Source organism: Acinonyx jubatus, chromosome C1, assembly GCF_027475565.1.
Source record: "Acinonyx jubatus isolate Ajub_Pintada_27869175 chromosome C1, VMU_Ajub_asm_v1.0, whole genome shotgun sequence".
Classification (NCBI taxonomy): domain Eukaryota; kingdom Metazoa; phylum Chordata; class Mammalia; order Carnivora; family Felidae; genus Acinonyx; species Acinonyx jubatus.
The window spans coordinates 148,906,759-148,926,090 of record NC_069381.1 but is presented as its reverse complement, the minus strand read 5'-3'; the positions used below and the strand labels follow the sequence as shown (position 1 = coordinate 148,926,090).

At 38.5% G+C, this 19,332-nt stretch overlaps 1 long non-coding RNA gene across 1 annotated transcript in view; it reads right to left on the bottom strand.

The window, feature by feature from the left end:
- The window catches only part of LOC113598209 (uncharacterized), a 126,955-nt gene that overhangs the window by 59,244 nt on the left and 48,379 nt on the right, over positions 1-19,332 (bottom strand). The window lies entirely within an intron of this gene.

Genomic DNA, 19,332 nt, shown 5'->3' with positions numbered 1-19,332 from the left:
GCCTCTTTTTCTGCTTTTGATTCCCCTTTTTTTATCTTTTGTGAATCTTCTCTAGATTTTTGCTTTGTGGTTGCTCTAAGCTTACATAAAAACATCTTATAGATAAAGCAGTACATTTTAACTTGACGGTGACCTCACTTAATTCACATTCAAAAGCTCCACCAAAAGCCCCACAAAAGCTCTAAATATATATATATATAGAGAGAGAGAGAGAGAGAGAGAGAGCGCGCACAAGGGAGAGGGGCAGAGGAGAGAGAGAATCTTAAGCAGGCTCCAAGCTGAGCCTGCTGCGGGTCCAAGCTGCAGCTGCTCCAAGCAGGCTTGGAGCCTGATGCGGGTCTTGATCCCACAATCCTCAGATGACGATATAAGAGCTGAAATCAAGAGTCAGACGCTCAACTGACCGAGTCACCCAGGTGCCCCCCTTTATATTTTAGATGTCACAATCTACCTCTTTTTATATTTTGTATTCTGCAGATGCTTTCTATTGCATTTTTCATTTCATTCACTGAATTCTTCAGCTCTAGAATTCATTTGGTCCTTTTTATGATTTCTATCTCTTTGCTAAATTTCTCATTTTGTTCATGTATTGCTTTCCTGATTTTCTTTGAATTGTCTTTTTGTGTTCTCTTGTAGCTCATTGGGTTACCTAAAAATAGCAATTTAGAATTCTTTATCAACTAGATTGCAAAATTCTGTGTCTTTGAGTTCAGCAATTGGAAGATTATTGCTATCTTTTAGTGATGATATGTGTTCTTGATCCTTCGTGCTTCTAGAGTTTTGCATTGCTGCTTTCATATTCAAGGTAGTAGACACACTCTCAAATCTTTACTAGTTGCCTTCAAGTAGGATATATTGTTCATTGGTCCTATTATATGAGGGGCTTCTCTGACCTTTTATGGATACATCCACTCTACACTTCCTACTTCCTCTTGTGGAAGAATTCTTAAGCTTTTGTGTCTTCTCTGGTTCTTATGATTCACCAGGCTGGCTGCTGGAAACCTATCTTCTGTTTTCCAAAAGGTGGCACTACAGCTCAAGTTTGTGATTTCTCCCTTGCTCAAAGACCCTGATCTAATTTTATGAGTGTACTCCATTTACCAGAGCTGGCTCTCTCACCCACTGCACTGGGGAGCACACACCAAGGGACAGGCATAGAGTTGAGGGAGGTGTGGGTTCAGCATTTGGGGTATTGAGAGAGCCTACAGGCCTGATGGAGATGGGGAATGTCCACCATGCTTTCTTGTATGCAAATCGTTGCCTTTACCACTCCAAAACCAATGTACCCATGGGTGACTTAAAAGGCTCCATTTGGAACTAAAATTTGGTTTAGAAACTGTATCTTCATTGTACCAGAGTCAAAAGTGTGAGAACATCGCTGTGAATGTTCCAGTTCAGCAGCAGCCTTCAGAACCATGGGATGTCCTCATACAAAAGAGGAGAGGTAGTCAGCTAAGAAAACTGGCACATGGCTCCAATGAATGGAAAAGGGAAGGATAAAACAGAGTATGTGAATCAAGCCCAAAGGAATGACAAAAGTCAAAACCAGAGAAGATTAATCTTCCCTTAAGTAAAAGAAGCAAACTAAGGGACAACATTGGGAAATAAAGCTAAGGAAGGAGTCATGTAAGTGTAGAAATGAAGGTGAATTATTAGTTATATATTTGTTTAACTGTGTGTAATACAATCCCAATCACAGAGAGTTAACAATATAGGTGTTTGATTCTTACAATACAAGAAATCCAGACATAGGGGGTCCAAAGCTAAACATGTCAGTAATAGCACATGGTCTTTATCCTTCTGCTTTGCCATCGTTAACAAATGCCTTTCCTCCCATGGTCACCTTAAGATTGGAAGGTGACTGGCCCATCTCCCAGTTTCCTGTTCATCTTCCAGGGAAAGATGAAGAAGAAAAAAAGTGAAAGATGGGTAGGAAGAGAGAGAGGAAAAAGAGGAAGAAAACAAGAATAAGACGTATAGGAAGTGAGAATTAACAATCAGAAATACAATGAACTGATTTTGAGAAAGTGAAACACTCTCAGAAATCCTCAGATTTTCAATTTTGTCTTGCTGGCCAGAAACGTGCCCCATGACCACATCCTGGCTCTAAGGGAGGCTGGGAAATGCTGCCTTTCAGCAGCATACAAAATCAGGATCATATTTATTAGGAAAAGGGAAAAAATGAATATTATGTAGGGAACTAAAATCAAAAAGCGTATTACCACAGTCAGGGTTAGATGCCCAAGCTTTAGTTTAGTGAGTGTCATCTTTGTAGTTTGAGGTTTTGTTGGCCTAATGTAAGTCCAAACACACTTACAAAAACAAAAATTAAGACTGCCCCTGAACTCAATGTGAGAAAAGTAGAACACCCAACAAAGAAATTATTGGAGAATATTCAATGAGACTCATACAAGCATTTTATATCTTCAATTATAAAACTAAGTTTAAATAATGGGAATACAGGAGTAAAGGATTCAAGTTGAATTAACCAGGCAGATAGAAAAGAAAGCAGAATTGTGCTTTTGTCATCAGAAGGTAAAACTTAAGGAAAAACTATTACGGAAAGAAGAATACTTTAAGATCCTAAGTGTTATTGGGGACCCTGGGTGGCTCAGTCGGTTAAGCATCCAACTTCAGCTCAGGCCATGATCTTGCAGTTGGTGAGTTCGAGCCCTGCAACGGGCTCTGTGCTGACAGCTCAGAGCCTGGAGACTGTTTCAGATTCTGTGTCTCCCTCTCTCTCTGACCCTCCCCTGTTCATGCTCTGTCTCTCTCTGTCTCAGAAATAAATAAATGTTAAAAAATTTTTTTAAATAAATAAAGTTTATTTATTTATCTGGGAGAGACAGAGACAGCATGAGTGAGGGAGGGGCAGACAGAGAGGGAGAAAAAGAAAATCCCAAGCAGGCTCTGTGCTATAGCACAGAGCCTGATGTGGGGCTTGAACTCATAAAACCGTGAGATCATGACCTGATTGAAACCAAGAGTCAGACACTTAACTGACTGAGCCAACCAGGTATCCCTGAAAAACCTGTTTTTTTTAAAAAAGTGAAAACATACATACTATAAGAAATGTTAAAGAGTAAATAATTATCAAAGTAAAAAGAAAAATTTTTAATTAAGACTAATTTGAACAACTCTATGTTAATATATTTAAAAACAGATTTAAAAAATACCTGTATAAAAAATATAGCTCACCAAAATTGTCCTCAATATAGATGGACAATCTAGAGAGATCATTTTCCACTAAATAAGCAGAAAAAGGTTTTAAAGATGTCCCTACAAAAAAACAGGTGGAGCATATAATTTCGCAATGGATTTTTACTTAACCTTGAAACATCAGATAATGAATACTATTAAAACTATTCCAGAATACTGAAAACACAAAAACTTGTACATTCTTTTCCTGAGGTGAGCGAGTATAACATTGATACTAAAATATGAAAACAAATCGCACAAAATTTTACAGATGAATGTCACTTATAAACATAGATTCAAGTATCTTTTAAAGAGTCCAACTGTCCATTAAAAATACAATGTGGAGAAATTGGAACACTTGTGCACTGTTGCTGGGAATGTAAAATGATGTAGCTCCTGTGGGAAATAGTATGGCAGTTCCTTAAAAAGTTAAAAATAGAGTTATCATCAAACCCAACAATTCCACTTCTGGGTATATACCACAAATCATTGAAAGCATGATCTCAAAGAGATTATTTGTGCACCCCTATTCACAGCAGCATTATCCACAATAGCTAAAATACGGAGACAACCCAAGAGTTTAATGACTGATGAGTGGATAAACAAAATGTGTCATAGACATACAATGGGAAATAATTCACCCTTAAAAATGAAGGAAATTTGGGGGCGCCTGGGTGGCTCAGTTGGTTGAATATCCGACTTCAGCTCAGGTCATGTCTCACAGTTCGTGAGCTCAAGTCCTTCATCCGTCTCTGTGCTGACAGCTCAGAGCCTGGAGCCTGCTTCAGATTATGTGTCTCCCTTTCTCTCTGCCCCTCCCCTGCTTGCACTCTGTCTCTCTCTCTGTATCTCAAAAATGAATAAACACTAAAAATTTTTTTTAAAAAATGAAGGAAATTCTGCAACATGGTACAACATGGATGAACCTTGAGGACATTATGCTGAGTGAAATAAGTTAGTCACAAAAAGACAAATACTATATGACTCCACTTTTAGGATGTACTTAAAGTAGTTAAAATCATAAAGACAAAAATTATAATGGTGGTTACCAAGGACTGGGGGAAGGAGAGAATGGGAAGTTATTGTTTAATAAGTATAGAATTTCGGTTTTCAAAAAGTTATGGGGATGGAAGATGGTGATGATTGCAAAACAATGGGAATGAATTTATTATCACTAAACTGTATGTACACTTACAAATGGTTAAGATGGTAAATTTAATGTTACATGTATCTTACCACAATAAATGTGTGTGTGTGTGTGTGTGTTTGCGTGTGTGTAATGCCCAAGCTTTATTTTAGTGAGTGTCACCTTTGTGGTTTGGGGTTTTGTTGGCCTAACTTAGGTCCAAGCATGCTTATATAAACCCTACACTGCCTCTGAATTCAATGTGATAAAAGTAAAACATCCAACAAAGAAATTATTGGAGAATATTCAGATAAGACTCATTCAAGCATTTTATATATTTAATTATAAAACTAAGTTTATGGGCACCTGGGTGGCTCAGTCAGTTGAGAGCCCGACTTCGGCTCAGGTCATGATCTCACGGTCCGTGAGTTCGAGCCCCGCGTTGGGCTCTGTGCTGACAGCTCGGAGTCTGGAGCCTGCTTCAGATTCTGTGTCTCCCTCTCTCTCTGCCCCTCCCCTGCTCGTGCTCTGTCTCTCTCTCTGTCTCTCAAAAATAAATAAACATTAAAAAATAATTAAAAAAATAAAATAAATAAACTAAGTTTAAATGATGGGAATAAAGGAGTAAAGGATTCAGGTTGAATTAGCCAGACAGATATAAAAGAAGTGATGCGGATTATGCTTTGGATATGAAGTAGTTCAATATTAGAAAGTCCTTTAATACAATTCATCATACTGATAGGCATGAGAAAACCATAATCTCCTCTTCATAGATGCCAAAAAGGCACACCACAATATTGAATCCTCAATCATGATAAGATAGAAATTGACAGATACTTTTTAAATATGATAAAACATATACTGGCCCAAAAGTCTGCAGTTTACTTAATGCTATATATTGGAGAAATTCCCATTAGATTCAGAAACAAGGAAAAGACACCATTATTTTGGCTACTATTTAACACTGTCTTAAAGGTACTAAGAAATTGAAGAAGTTAAGGTAATTAAATAAGAGAAAGTGCACAGTGAAAAAGAATGTACTAAAACTATATCTACTTAAAGATGATGTTTATATATCATCTCAAAAGAATAACTCAAAAGAATAAATGGAAAAATACTACAAATAATAAGGTAATTTAGTATATTAGAAAGATACAGAATGAATATACAAAACCAATAACCTTCAGAAAGAAAAGAAAACAAAATGAATACATCAATTCTCATTAATTCATAGTAGTCATGTTACATAAAACCACGGTAAACACTGAATTAATGAACATTGGGCTGCTAGGGGAAATACAGAGCGAAGTTCCCACAAACCTCGATTTTTGTCAACATAAAGCCATATGCCTTATATAGGTTTGTTTGCCAATGTCCTTGTAAAACATACCAGTCTCATAAGCATTAAAAACCTCCTCTTCCACCTCGCTCTTTTCCTTGTAACACTTAGCAGGTATTTTAAAAATTCTTCTGTAGCTTCCTGATCTACATACACAACCTGCCTTGTTTACCTGCAAATGGACCATTTTCCACACCATATAACCTTCTGAAACAGAGCCAGCAGGCACTGCTGAGAAGGGTTTAACATTTTTTCTTCACCCTGGGTAACTTGACTGTGCAGCTCTTCAGCTTGTCCCCTATGGTTTTTTGTTTGTTTGTTTTTTGTTTTTTTAAAAGAGAAGTCACCAAAAAAAGTACAAAAATGTGGAAAGCATGACACTAAATAGACCATAAAAAAGACATTTATTTACAGTATGAGAGCTGAAAAAAGAAGGTAGAACATCACTTTTTTTTTTTTTATCTCAGCTGGGAATGTCCATAGAGCTACTCAATTTTTCACCGCTCTGTGAATGTCCATGAATGACCATGAAATTGCTGGATTGATTTTGGGATTACAAATAAAAGTTTGTAGGTGAATTTGCAAATATGGAATCAGCAAATAATGAGGATCACCTATAATAGAACCACAATAAGATGGCAGGTATAATCCCAAATATACTAGTTTTATACTAAATGTAAATAAACTAAATATTCATATTGAAGACTAAAGTTATCCAACCAGATAAAAAAAATGTCGAACCATTACCAGTGACATAGTCTGTACATAAAGACATAAGGAGTTAAAATAAAAAGACTATAAAAGTTGTAACATGCAAATGCTCACACAAGAAAGCTTGTGTTGATATATTAATAGCAGGAAGTAGACTCTAAAGAAACTAGCATTATTAGAGATAAAGAGGAGCATTAAGTATGATAAAGTAATTAATCCATTGGGGATATATAGTGGTTCATATATAGCTTAAAAAATAGATGAGGTCTAAAATGACAGAATTAAAAGTATAGAAAAGTTCAATCATAGTGAAAGACTTAAGCAACTTGGCCAATAGTTGGCAGAGCAATAGTTGAAAAATCAATAAAATCTGATAAACTCAATCAACAAAATAATTTTAATGTTTATGGAACAACGTACCCAGTAACAACAGATGAATATTCTTTCTAAGTGCATATAGAGTATTTATCAAGATTAACTTTACGCTGATCAAAAGTCTTCAACAAATTTCAAAGATTCTAACCACAGTAGAGTTAAGGTAGAAATCAAAAACAAAAGATATCTTTTTAAAAATGTTTTAAATGTTTTTATTTATTTTGGGGACAGAGAGAGAGGGAGAGAGAGAGAGAGAGAGAGAGAGAGCATGAGCAGGAGAGGGGCAGAGAGAGAGAGGGAGACACAGAATCCAAAGCAGGCTCCAGGCTCTGAGCTGTCAGCAAAAAGCCTGACACGGGGCTGGAACTCACGGACTGTGAGACTATGACCTGAGCTGAAGTCAGACCCTTAACCGACTGAGTCACCCAGGCGCCCCAAAAACAAAAGATATCTTAAAAATTTTTTGAAACTAGGTAATCACTTCTAAATAACCCGTAAGTTAAAGGGGAGCTCATAAAGGAAATTTAAAAATACTTTGAACCCTATGGTAATGAAGATACAATAAATACAAACCGGAGAGAGAACTAAAGCAGTGTTTAAAGTTAAAATATAGCTTTAGGGGCACCTGGGTGGCTCAGTCAGTTAAGCATCTGACTGGCTCAGGTCATGATCTCAAGGTTCATGAGTTTGAGACCCATGTCGGGATCTGTGCTGACAGTTCAGAGCCTGGAGCCTGCTTCGGAGTCTGTGTCTCCCTCTCTCGCTGCTCCTCCCCTGCTCGCGTTTCTGCCTCTCTCTCTCTCTCTCAAAAATAAATAAACATTTTAAAAAACATTTTTAATAAAGTTAAAATATAGCTTTAAATGGGTTTGTTAGGAAAGAACAAGTTTGAAATCACTAGCTTAAACTTTTACCTCAAAAAGCTGGAAAAAATTCAGAAATCCCAGAAAGTAAAAGAAAGGAGAATTTAAAAGATGGGAGAAAATAAATAAATAAAATTGGCAATAAAAAATAACAAAACCAGGGGCTCCTGGGCATCCAGCTTCAGCTCAGGTGATGATCTTGCAGTTCAAAACCAGCATGAGTTTGAGCCCTATGTCGGGCTCTGTGCTGACAGCTCAGAGCCTGGAGCCTGCTTCAAGTTCTGTTTCTCCCTCTCTCTGCTCTTCCCTCACTCACGCTCTGTCTCTCTCTCTCTTTCAAAAATAAATAAACATTAAAAAAAATTTAAAAAGCCAAACATTGGTTATTTGACTAGATTACTAAAATTAATAAATGCCTAGCAAACTAAGCAAGAAAAAAAAAGGAGAAAAATTACCTATAATAAAAGGGGACCTCGGTAAAAAGATGTTATAAACAATAAAAGGGTAATAAGAATATATTATGTAAAATTATATGCCTGATAATTTTGACAACCACATGAAATGGACAAATGCCTTCTAAAAATGTTACTAAAATAGACACAAATAATTGGAAAATCTTAATAGTTCTCTATTTTGGAAATTGGATCTATTATTTAAAAAAACTTTTCCATAAAAGAGATCCAGGACCAGATGGCTTAACAAGTGAGTTCTTCTAAACATTTAAGGAAGAAAATATACCAATATTATATAAACTCATCAAAATAAGGAAAAAATAAGTAATATTTCCCTGCTCATTTTATGAGACAAGGACAACCTTGACACAAAAATATGACAAAGATTCTGTAGCAAAGGAAAACAACAGACCAATCTGGTTCATAAACATAGGTGAAAAATCCTGTACAAAACATCAGTGATCAAATCTAGCAATATGTAAAAGGAATATTACAGTACAGAGAAACAAGGTATATTCTAGGAATTCCAGAGTGGTTTATTATTTGCAAAACAAACAGAAAAAATCACTGTACTTCACAACATTAACAAAAATAAATACAAAAAAATCACATGCTAGTCTCAATAAATGTAGCAAATACATCTGATAAAATTCAAAACACATTGGGGTGCCTGGGTGGCTCAGTCGGTGAGCGACTGACTTCAGCTCAGGTCATGATCTCGCAGTTTGTGGGTTCAAGTCCCGTGTCGGGCTCTGTGCTGACAGCTCAGAGCCTGGAGTCTGCTTTGGATTCTGTGTCTCCCTTGTTCTCTGCCCCTCCTCCACTCGCACTCTGTCTCTCTCTCAAAAATAAATAAACATTAGAATTTTTTTTAATTCAAAACACATTAACAATTTTTTTAAACTCTCAGAAGGAAATAAGGTTTAAGACAGTAAGAAACTGTACAGAAAACAAAACAAAAAAACATAGTAATATTAAATGAAAATCACCATTTTAAGAAAAGAAACAACAAAATAGAAAACCACTAACTACTCTAAGCAAGAAATAAAAGGAAACAATATTTAAAATAAAATGAATTGGGAAATAATCCACTGAAACAGATAAAATTAAAACAACTATGAGATTATTGAAAATGCTGAACAAATATATTTGAAAATATAGGAGAGGTAGATAAAATTTTAAAGAAAATATAATTTTAAACATTGACACTAGTAGAGATTTAAAAAGCTTAAATAAATCAATTTCCATAAAAGAAATGAAGAAAAGTATCAAAGAACCGCCTTGTAAAAAGGCACCAAGTCCAGATGGTTTCACATGGAATTTCTATCAAACTTTCAAAGAGTGGATAACCACAATATTTCAAAAATTATGGGGAATTATGAGTCTGGGGGAATAAAGGAAAAGAATGTCCTTTTTTTTTTTTATCTACATAGGAGGCGTACCATTGATATCTCAAGTTGTTAAAGATAGAACATAAATAAAAATTATGGACTAATTTCACTTTGAATATTGATTTAAAGACCCTAAAAATATATCAGTAAGTAGAATTCAAAAGCATATTAGAAATATTAATACACTGTGACCAAAGTTGACTTATCCCAAAATTGTCAAGAGTGGCTAAATATTAGGAAATCTATTCATGTAATACAGCATATTAAGATATCTAAAAACAAAGAAAATTATCATGATCTTAACACACCCTGCATAGGCTTTGAAAAAAAAATTAGCACCCATTCCTCAAATAAAAATTCAATAAAATGGAATTAATGCATTATACATTTATATCAAATGTGTAAAACCAGCAGGCTAAACGGTGGCAAAGACATAGCACAGCTAGAATTGTTACACGTTTCTGGCAGTAATATAAAATGGGGCAACCACTTAGGAAAACTGGCAATTCGTTATAAAGTTAAACATGCATTTACCTTATACATATTAATGAAAAAGAACAGATTATTATAAACAACCTAAATACCTATATATCTCTCCATAGGATAATGGTAGAATGAATCAAGTTACATTGACAAAATGGAGAACTACATAGCCATCAGAAAAAAAAAAATGTATGTATACGAATGAATATAATTTGAACAAGTATGTTCTTAGTGACTTTTTTAATAGTAAAAAAACTAGAAACAACCCAAATGTCCATCAACAGGAGAATGAACAGAAAAACTGGTGTTTTCATGCAATGGAATTTTACACAGCAATAAATAGGACAAGTTACTGAATACACGCAGCAACACAGGTAAGTCTTGCAAATAACATGTTACACAAAAGAAGCCAGATACATAATAGAACATACTACATGGTTCTATTTATATGACATTTAAGAAGAGAACAAAGCAAGCAATGGCGGTAGATGAGCTTAGTGGTTGCCTCTGGAGGAGATGGTGTGGGATTTGAATAGAATGGGCACAAGACTGCTTTCTGGAGTGATGAACATGTCCTATTTCTTGAATGAGATGAGGGTTACGTGGGTGTATACATTTATCAAAAATCAGCAAAATGCACGTTTAAGATCTGTGCATTTCACTGTATATAAATTTTGCCTGAATGAATTTAAACATGCAAAATGTGTGCAAATAAAACAAAATAAAACTCTATGGAGATATTATTTCTAATTCAAAAGCTTGACAGTACATTCTGTTGATGGGGATGTGGGTACAGAGTCTTTCAAACATTGCAGATGAGACTGCAAAATGTTATTACCCTTATGAAGAGAAACTTGACACTCTACCAAACCACTTGCACATTTGCCCTTTGACTCACCAGCCGTGGTTCTAGAAATTTACCCAAAGATACACACTCAAAAATTTTAAAGCTACGTGTAAATGAGATTATTCCTTGTGAATATTGATTGTTCATTGTAAACAATCAGAAACAGGGGCCCCTTGGGTGGCTCAGTCAGTTGAGCGACCGATTCTTGATTTTGGCTTGGGTCATGATCCTGGGGTTATGGGATCGAACCCCACTTCGGGCTCACACTGAGCATGGAGCCTGCTTAAGATCCTCTCTCCCTCTCTCTCTCTCTCTCTCTTTCTGCGCCTCTCCCCTGTTTGTGCTCTCTCTTTCTCTCTCAAATAAGTAAGTAAATAAATAAATAAATAAATAAATAAATAAAATAAAAACCATAAACAATCTGACTACCATCTGTAGGATACTGGGTGAATGGATTAAGATACAGCCATGCAATAGAGAACTATATAGCCATTTTAAAAAAGAAAGAATCTTAGGTCATAAAGCTAGGTTTGTTTTTAGTAGTGTTGTTAGTATAATAATTCTGACACTGTTAGCAATCAGGTTTCCAATGCATGAGAAAGGAGAAACAGATATGAAATCAGAAAGGGAAGGAAGCACTATGTGGACTCGAATTGGATGTATTAGTATGTATATGTGTGCATGAATATCTGTGTATTTTGTGCATAGGAAACACACAAGAATTAGATATAAGTATACGTGTACAGATATATTTGTTGAGAGTTTGGCTACACTACATAATATGCTAGGCCCTCCCTGGTGCACATGCCCAGATAGCAGCTGCAGAGTTACAGGTAAATGTAAATCCCTGCTCTGTGTCTTCTAAAAGCCCTCTTGATAAACATTATGCCCACTGCTCAGGGCGTTTCCCCTGGGACCAACTAAATAAGACCCCATGGTGGGGCACCTGGGTGACTCAGTCGGTTAACTGTCTGACTCTTGATTCTGGCTCAGGTTGTGATCTCACGGTTTCACGAGTTCACATTTCACATCAGGCTCTGCACTGGGTAGCATGGAGTCTGCTTGGGAATCTCTTTCTCCCTCGCTCTCTGCCCCTCTCCCACGTGCTCTCTCTCTCTCTCAAAATAAATAAACACTAAAACCAAACACCCCCTGGGGCTTACCAAAATCCTACTCTTTTGATTTGAATTGACCAATTCAGCCAGCAACCCCAAAGCACTCCACCCTCAAACGCTAATAAAGGCATGTGTCCCAGGTCCTCACGCTTTCTCTGCCTGCACTCTGCCTTGACCTCCTCCCGTGTGGCCTCTCACTTAAGACATGCTGCATACGTCCTCCAGGACCTGTGAGTAACTATTTGACTTTGTCTTGTGGTCTTTTCTTGAACTTTGGGTCACCATTCCACATCCCAGGGGTAACTTAACAAATGTTAATTTAACCGAGTCACAACACATACACACACATACACACACACACACACACACACACACACACGATTTCAAATACCATTTTCTACCAAAAAATCAGGAGCTCCTTGGAGAAATGTTTGATTCTCCTAAGGAATGTAAAGTACAAGATGAGCTTATGCCAGAAAATAAGGAAATGCTCAAAGGCTCGTGAAAGAGGTGGTACAAATGTGACAAAATGCTACACATTGACATACCTAGAAAGTGAAGAGTGTATCAGTGTTTGTTGCACTATTGTTTCACCTGTTTTGTAGTTTTAATATTTTTTCTATGTAAAAGATTTTTAAAATTTTATTATCTTTGAAGATACCAACATTACTCCAAAATAAATAAATAAATAAATAAATAAATAAATAAATGGAAAGAAGCAAGCATTTGTTATACTTTTTCTGCCCATTTAGTTATTTTAGAATAACATAATAGTTGGTAAAAGTTTTGTTTTTAATTTATTTTTGAGAGAGAAAGAGAGAGAGAGGGAGAGAGAGAGAGAACAAGCAGGGGAGGGACAGAGAGAGAGAGGGAGACACAGAATCCTAAGCAGGCTCCAGGCTCCGAGCTGTCAGCACAGAGCCCGACAAGGGGCTTGAACCCACAAACCGTGAGATCATGACCTGAGCCAAAGTTGGACACTCAACCAATTGAGCCACCCAGGCACCCCGGTGAAAGATTTTTTTTAATAGAATTCTTGTTAAAAAATAAAAAAGAAATTAGAGAATTAGAAAAATCACCATGTTGTGTTCCAAATTCCCAATTAAATACCCATGGGGACAAAATAGTGATAATAATGAATAGTAATAATAGTAATAGTAATCCATTATTTTGTAGCCATGGCTGGTGATTCTAGGTACATTTCTACCAACTCAGCTCCTCTCGCCACCGTAACAACTCTCACTGTGTTCATCTACTCCTGCTCAATTATACCAGATGCTCTGGGAGATGGAAAGTGTTCAGGAGCATGCCAGGCCCCTTGTATTTTAGAGCAGTCACTGTGACCCTCGCATTTTAGCCCCTTTCTTCTTTCCAGTTTCCGTTTCTCTTATCATTCTCTTTAACTCTCCCTTTGGCCATCTTATCGCTCTGGATGTCTTCTGCTTTGGACACAGACAGCTACGTCTCCTTCACCTGGGCATTCTCCTCTCTTTTCTCCTTTCACGTGGAACGAACTATTAATCTCATAAAACAACTTTAAAGATTGGAGGGAAGTGGCAATTTGGAAGAGCATTTCAGTTGAATGACACTGAAGATTTGAATTGAAATAATGAGAGTAAACAGAAAGGAAGAGGTAAGCATGGACACAAGTGACATGGCTAGAGAGTGGTAAAAGTATGCCTCCCAGAGCTCTGGTTTGGCATCTAGATGGTGTCACTCACTGAAGAGTTCATGCTGGATGAAGAGCAGGTTTGGGGAGCTGGAGGGAGATTTGTGGGTTTCGTTTAGGACATAGGAAAACTATCCAGTTGGCTTCTATACCACCCGTACCCCCAAAGAACCCACTAAAACCTATCCCACAAAGGAAGGATGCAACAGATCGAAGTACAGTGCATTAAGAAAAGACAGTAAAATGAGGCATACAGATAACAAGTGTAGACCACTGTGATCTCTCAAGTTCTGCCCAAAAGAAAGGGAGTAGAAGCAGCTACAAGGTCCCTGCATAAGGAGGACATAGCAGCAGTGTGGTTGGAAGGGCATTGGGATTGACACCATATCTGCATAATGGTTTATATCAAATTGAGACAATTTACTAGTTGTTCTGGTGAGAAAATAAGGGGGAAGAAGAGAGCCGATTAGTAGGAACAAGCGGTGGTTTCGGGTGACTGAACTGGTGGCTTTGTTAAGACGAGATGAGTTGCGAACACAAAGGTATCTCCCCCCAGCCTAGGCAGACCACACGATCAGCAGTTTGGGAAAGGTTGTCATTGAGGTGGAGTTGCACTTTCTTCTTTCCAAGGGAAGGACCTAGAGAAAAGAGGCCACGAGAGTGACAGCCTCAGTCCTCACCTGGCATGCCAGGTTACACAGGTAACAAAAATCGACTGAGGAACAACATGGCCTCAAAAACTTTCTGAAGGCAGAATAGGAGTTTAAACCATAACTTTGCTGGAAAGGAGTTCTGAAGTTTTGCTCTTTAGAAATGACATTTCCCCCAGGGCAATTACAGGTTCCTGCCAAGACAGAGAGAGTTCTTGCTATTTCCCCAATGTTTTTGAGTGATCCCTCTCACTTTTCCAAAAATTACCATTTCATTTTTGATGTTTGAAATCATTTCCATCTGACATCTGGAACAAATACATGGCATTTCTAGGAAACGAGCTTCTTTTTTCCCCCCAAGAAACTTACATTTATAGTAACACATCTTCCTTGAAAATTCATGGTGCTTCAGATTCTTAACAACTGTACACCCCAGCTAGAGAAACTGAGCGTAAACAGTGGTAGGTCAGTATGGTAGAATAGAGAGAAGATGGGCTTTAACATCAGGCAGAGTGGGACTTACATGCCAGCCCCATCAGTGACTAGTTGTACTGTTTTACCTCTCCAAACCCCAGTAAAGTAAGGAGAATGATCCCTACGTCATAATTTTGTGGTGCTATGGAAGTGACATAGCATATTCCAGGCTCGCAGCACTGTAGCGGGCACATAGAATCTTTCAAAATGGAATCCTCTACTACATAAATTATTTTATTTTATTTTTTAAATCTTTACTTATTTATTTTGAGGGAGAGTGCAAGCAGGGGAGAGGCAGAGAGAGAGGAAGAGACAGAATCCCAAGCAGGCTCCATGCTCAGCACAGAGACCAATGTTGGCCTCGATCTCACAACTGTGAGATCAGGACCCAAGCCAAAACCAAGAGACAGATGCTTGACTGACTAAGCCTCCCAGACGCCCCTACATAAATTATTGTAAAACACTTGATAAGCAGTTAATGTTATCAATGGTCTAGTAAATACACACTAGTTTTGTTATGGCTGTTGTGATGCGAACGTAACACTAAATAACTGTTATAAACCTAAAAATGGACGGTTAAATAAAGTCACGAAGTTCAAGACAAGCACAGACATGTTCACGAATGAGACTAGATTAGTTCCTTACTGCTGCCGACAAACCGCCACTAAGTCAGTTGCTTAAAACAACACACATCTAATTCCTTGCCGTTTTGCAGGTCAAAACCCCAAAATGAGTTTCGATGGGCCGAAATCAACGTGTTGGCAGGGCCACCCTCTCTCCAGGGCTCCAGGAAAGAATCTGTCCTCTTGCACTTTCCAAATTCTTGGAGGCTGCCTACATCCCTCAGCTGCTGGCCTCTTCCCCTACCTTCCCAGTGTGCCTCTCCAATCTCAGCTCCCAACCTTCTATCGCTTTGTTCTCCAACCCTAACCCTCCACCCCCTCCAAGGACACTGGCAACGACATTGGGTCTGCCTGGCTATCTCCCCGTCTCGAGATCTTTAACTTAACTACATCTGCAAAGTCCCCTTTTCCATGGACGGTAATATCTTCACAGGTTCTAGGCGTCCAGATGTGGGCACTTCTCAGGGGCCGTTATTTAGCCTGCCACAAAACCCAAGACTTATTACGCAGATGTGGCATGTAGAAAGTATCAATTTTGCGGTGAAAGGCTTGAGATTTATTCTGGGATGTAATATATGCCAGAAACAAAGAGGAAATGCTGTCATTTAAGATAAGAAACGTTGCTGTTTATTGACAGCTGATTAGAACTTGAGAAGAAATACCATTGCCAGTTTTGTATAGTGAGCTGTGGAATAGACTTACATGAGGAGCATTTTAAGTTACAAAAAACAATATTGTGGAGAGGGGAAAAAAAAGTCTTCTGAAAAATAAAGGAATTGCAACTGTGTAGCTTGGGGCGGGGGAGGGGAACAGCGTAAGTCTTAATAATTAATTGCAAGGGAGTGGAGTGTGGGCCAGAGATAATTAGCAGGAAGGTTTGCTCTTGTCTTTTCCATAGTCACAGAGAGCTGTAAAAAGAGGAAATGGGCCAAGCTGCAGTGAGAAGCTGGGTTTTTAAAAAAGGAAGTTCTTGACCATGAAGATCAGACTACCAAGGGAAGCTGTGTAATCTCCATCCTTAAAGAGCTTTAAAAATAGTATAAACAGCCATCTGCACAAGATGATTTATGCATTGACCTTCAGGAGGCGGGCCCAGATCATCTCATGAAGTCCCTTCCAAGTGTGGGATCCTATGATTTAATCAGTATGTGATTTTTCTCAGCTCCACATTTTGTGAGATAACCAGCAGATGGAAGCCACAAATCCCCCAACATCAAACCAGAATCATGGTTCCTCACACTGGTAGGGCCCGGTCAAGCTTGCCAAATTGGCATCAGTTGTAAAAATCATTGAAGGACCCACCTCAAACATTTATTTATCTCCTCGTGGGTGTCTGGACCACCCATGTCCACAAAATACAGATAATCCTTATACTGATTCATGTGCATTTAGCTTTGATTTAGCATAAGAGAAAGTTGCATACGTTAGAAGTATTTGTCTGTTTTTGAAACCCGAGGCAGTACCTCTCAAAAATGTTATTAGAAATTTCCAGACCCTCGTCTAAGCAGAAATGAGGCCAATTGGACACTTTGCTTTGAAAAGATTCACAGCTCACTTGGGCCTGAGTGCTTCTCACTTAGATGACAGATACGGTTCTCCGTGTACGTTCATTTGTTCACTGAACAAATATTTGAGTGCTGACTGCATTCTAGATTACGTACAAAGCATTGGGATGCAACAGTGAGTCAGACTCTGCCCTTCTCTCATGCAGCTTAGAGTCAACTGGGAGAGACAAACAAACAAACAGGGCATTTTGATGCAAAGGGATAAAAGCTGCAATGGAGTCAGGGACAAGGTGCTAACATCGAGGAGCAACCAACCCAGTTGGAGGGGACCCAAGACGATTTCTGGAGGAAGTGATGCCTAAGGCAGGGTGTCAAGCAAGGATGAATGGACATTGCAGGGGAAAGCAGGTGGTAGAAGGAGCATTTCATGGAGAGGGCACGGCCTGATTGAGGGCTGCATGGTCTGGGAAGTGAGAGTCTGTGGGTGTGGATGGAGCATGTCAGGCAGAGAAGGGTAAAAGGTGGCCGGGAGGAAGGGACTGAGGGAATGTCAGAAATGAGGCCTGAGAGATCAACAAGAGACCTCACAGGCTTGCGAAAAAAATTGGGACTTGGTGTGAGGATACTGAGCAGCCATTGAAAAATCTAGATCAGGTCTGTCCTTTTAAAAGGTATGTTAGTGCGAGTTTGAATTCAAGGGAATGAAAAACACTTACATGTGTCTCAGAAAAAGGAAGTGTGTACCGAAAATATAAGGAATCAAGGTAAGATCTGAATGTCCAAGCTGAGCGAAAGGGCAACAATATTTGCTGAGAGCTACAGTGCCAGGCCTGGGAGCATCATGGCGTCTCGTTCTTCTTTCACTGCTGCTCTTTCGTGCCTCATCCCTTCCATGTGCTCTTCCTGTTTTTCCAGTCCTGTTAGTGGTCACCAAAAGCTTCTGAACTTTAAGCGCTCAGGCTTGACAACTCAGAACAGACTGGTCCAGTTCTGTCATTCTTAGATCCAAAATGCCAATGAAAGGGACTTCCAGGCCTCGCTTCAGTCTAGGAGCTCATCTCTTGACTGAAGAGCCAGACGGGGGAGCAGAGATACAGGACAACAGGGCGGCCTTGCAGCAGCCAGTTGGATGGGGAAGGAGGGCTTCCTTCCAGAAATGGAAGGGGCTGCTTTGCAGCTTTGCCTGTGTGGCCTGGCTGCAACTTGAATTGATGGAAACCTGGAAGCAGAGCCCCTGTGGAGATGGTTGTATGTGCGGAGCTTATACCTGGGCTCAGTGAGGAGAGGTGAAGCCTCCATTCAGCCCAAGAACGACACAGGCGCACTAGCCACAAGCCCAGGGAAAGCTCTGGACCTCCGTTAGGCTCTACAATCCAGAGAACAGTTTTCTGGGAATGTGTTCTTATTCAAAACTGTAACTACTGGCAAGTTCTACTCTCATATATGAATTTCCAATCAGCATGCTTTTACTCAAATTGTTCTTTTGTTTCATCGTGTTACTAAAAAAAGTATGACAGGTTGGCATGCTTGTTTATGTGAATGTCTGCAACCATAATTCCTTACATGGTAATTTGGAATCATTATATAGGCTACCATTTATGAGATTCTCTGAAACAATAAAATCATCTTATCAGCATTAATAAAACATTCTTTAAATTTGTGAAGTGTGAGGTGTAAACCTTTTCATTAATGAATAATTTACTTCTCTAGAACTCCATCCGTTGTAAATTTTGACCAGCAGATGCTACATTAAGCTGTATGTATGCAGTTACCTATTTAACCACTAGATGGCACCATACATCTTTCCTTCTAATTTTCTCTCAAACTAGCTTCTCAGAAATGGGATTTGCTTTTTTTTGTTTTCATTGTTTTCCAAAGAGTTCATCGTATTTTTGCACCGTTTATTTAATAGTCATCAGTGTCACTACTTTTCTGTGATATTACCTTTAATCATGTATTACATTTCAATATATGCTACAACTGTGTTTCTAGGCAATTTTATTATTTTATCTGTCAATCGTTATGGCAAAACCATGCTGTTTTAATTATTTTAGTTTTACAATACATTTTAATATCTTCTATCACCATCATTTCTCCTCACTTGTATCTTCAATTTCAAAATCTTTCTCATCCGTTAATTTATCCGCGTGAAATTTCAGCTCATTTTATCACCTTAAAAAAATCTACTGGCAAAACAAAAAACAAAAAAAGGGGCGGGGGGCGCCTGGGTGGCTCAGTCGGTTGAGCGTCTGACTTTGGCTCAGGTCATGATCTCACGTTTGTGTGTTGGAGCCCCGCATCGGGCTCTGTGCTGGCAGCTCAGAGCCTGGAGGCTGCTTCGGATTCTGCGTCTCCTCTCTCTGCCCCTCCCCCCGCTCATGCTCTGTCTCTCTGTCTCAAAAATAAATAAATATTAAAAGACAAAAGATCTACTGGCACTATAATTGAAATTAGCAATAAATTTATCAGTTATTTTGGAGGAAAGTTACACCTTTGAAATATTCGTTTCCT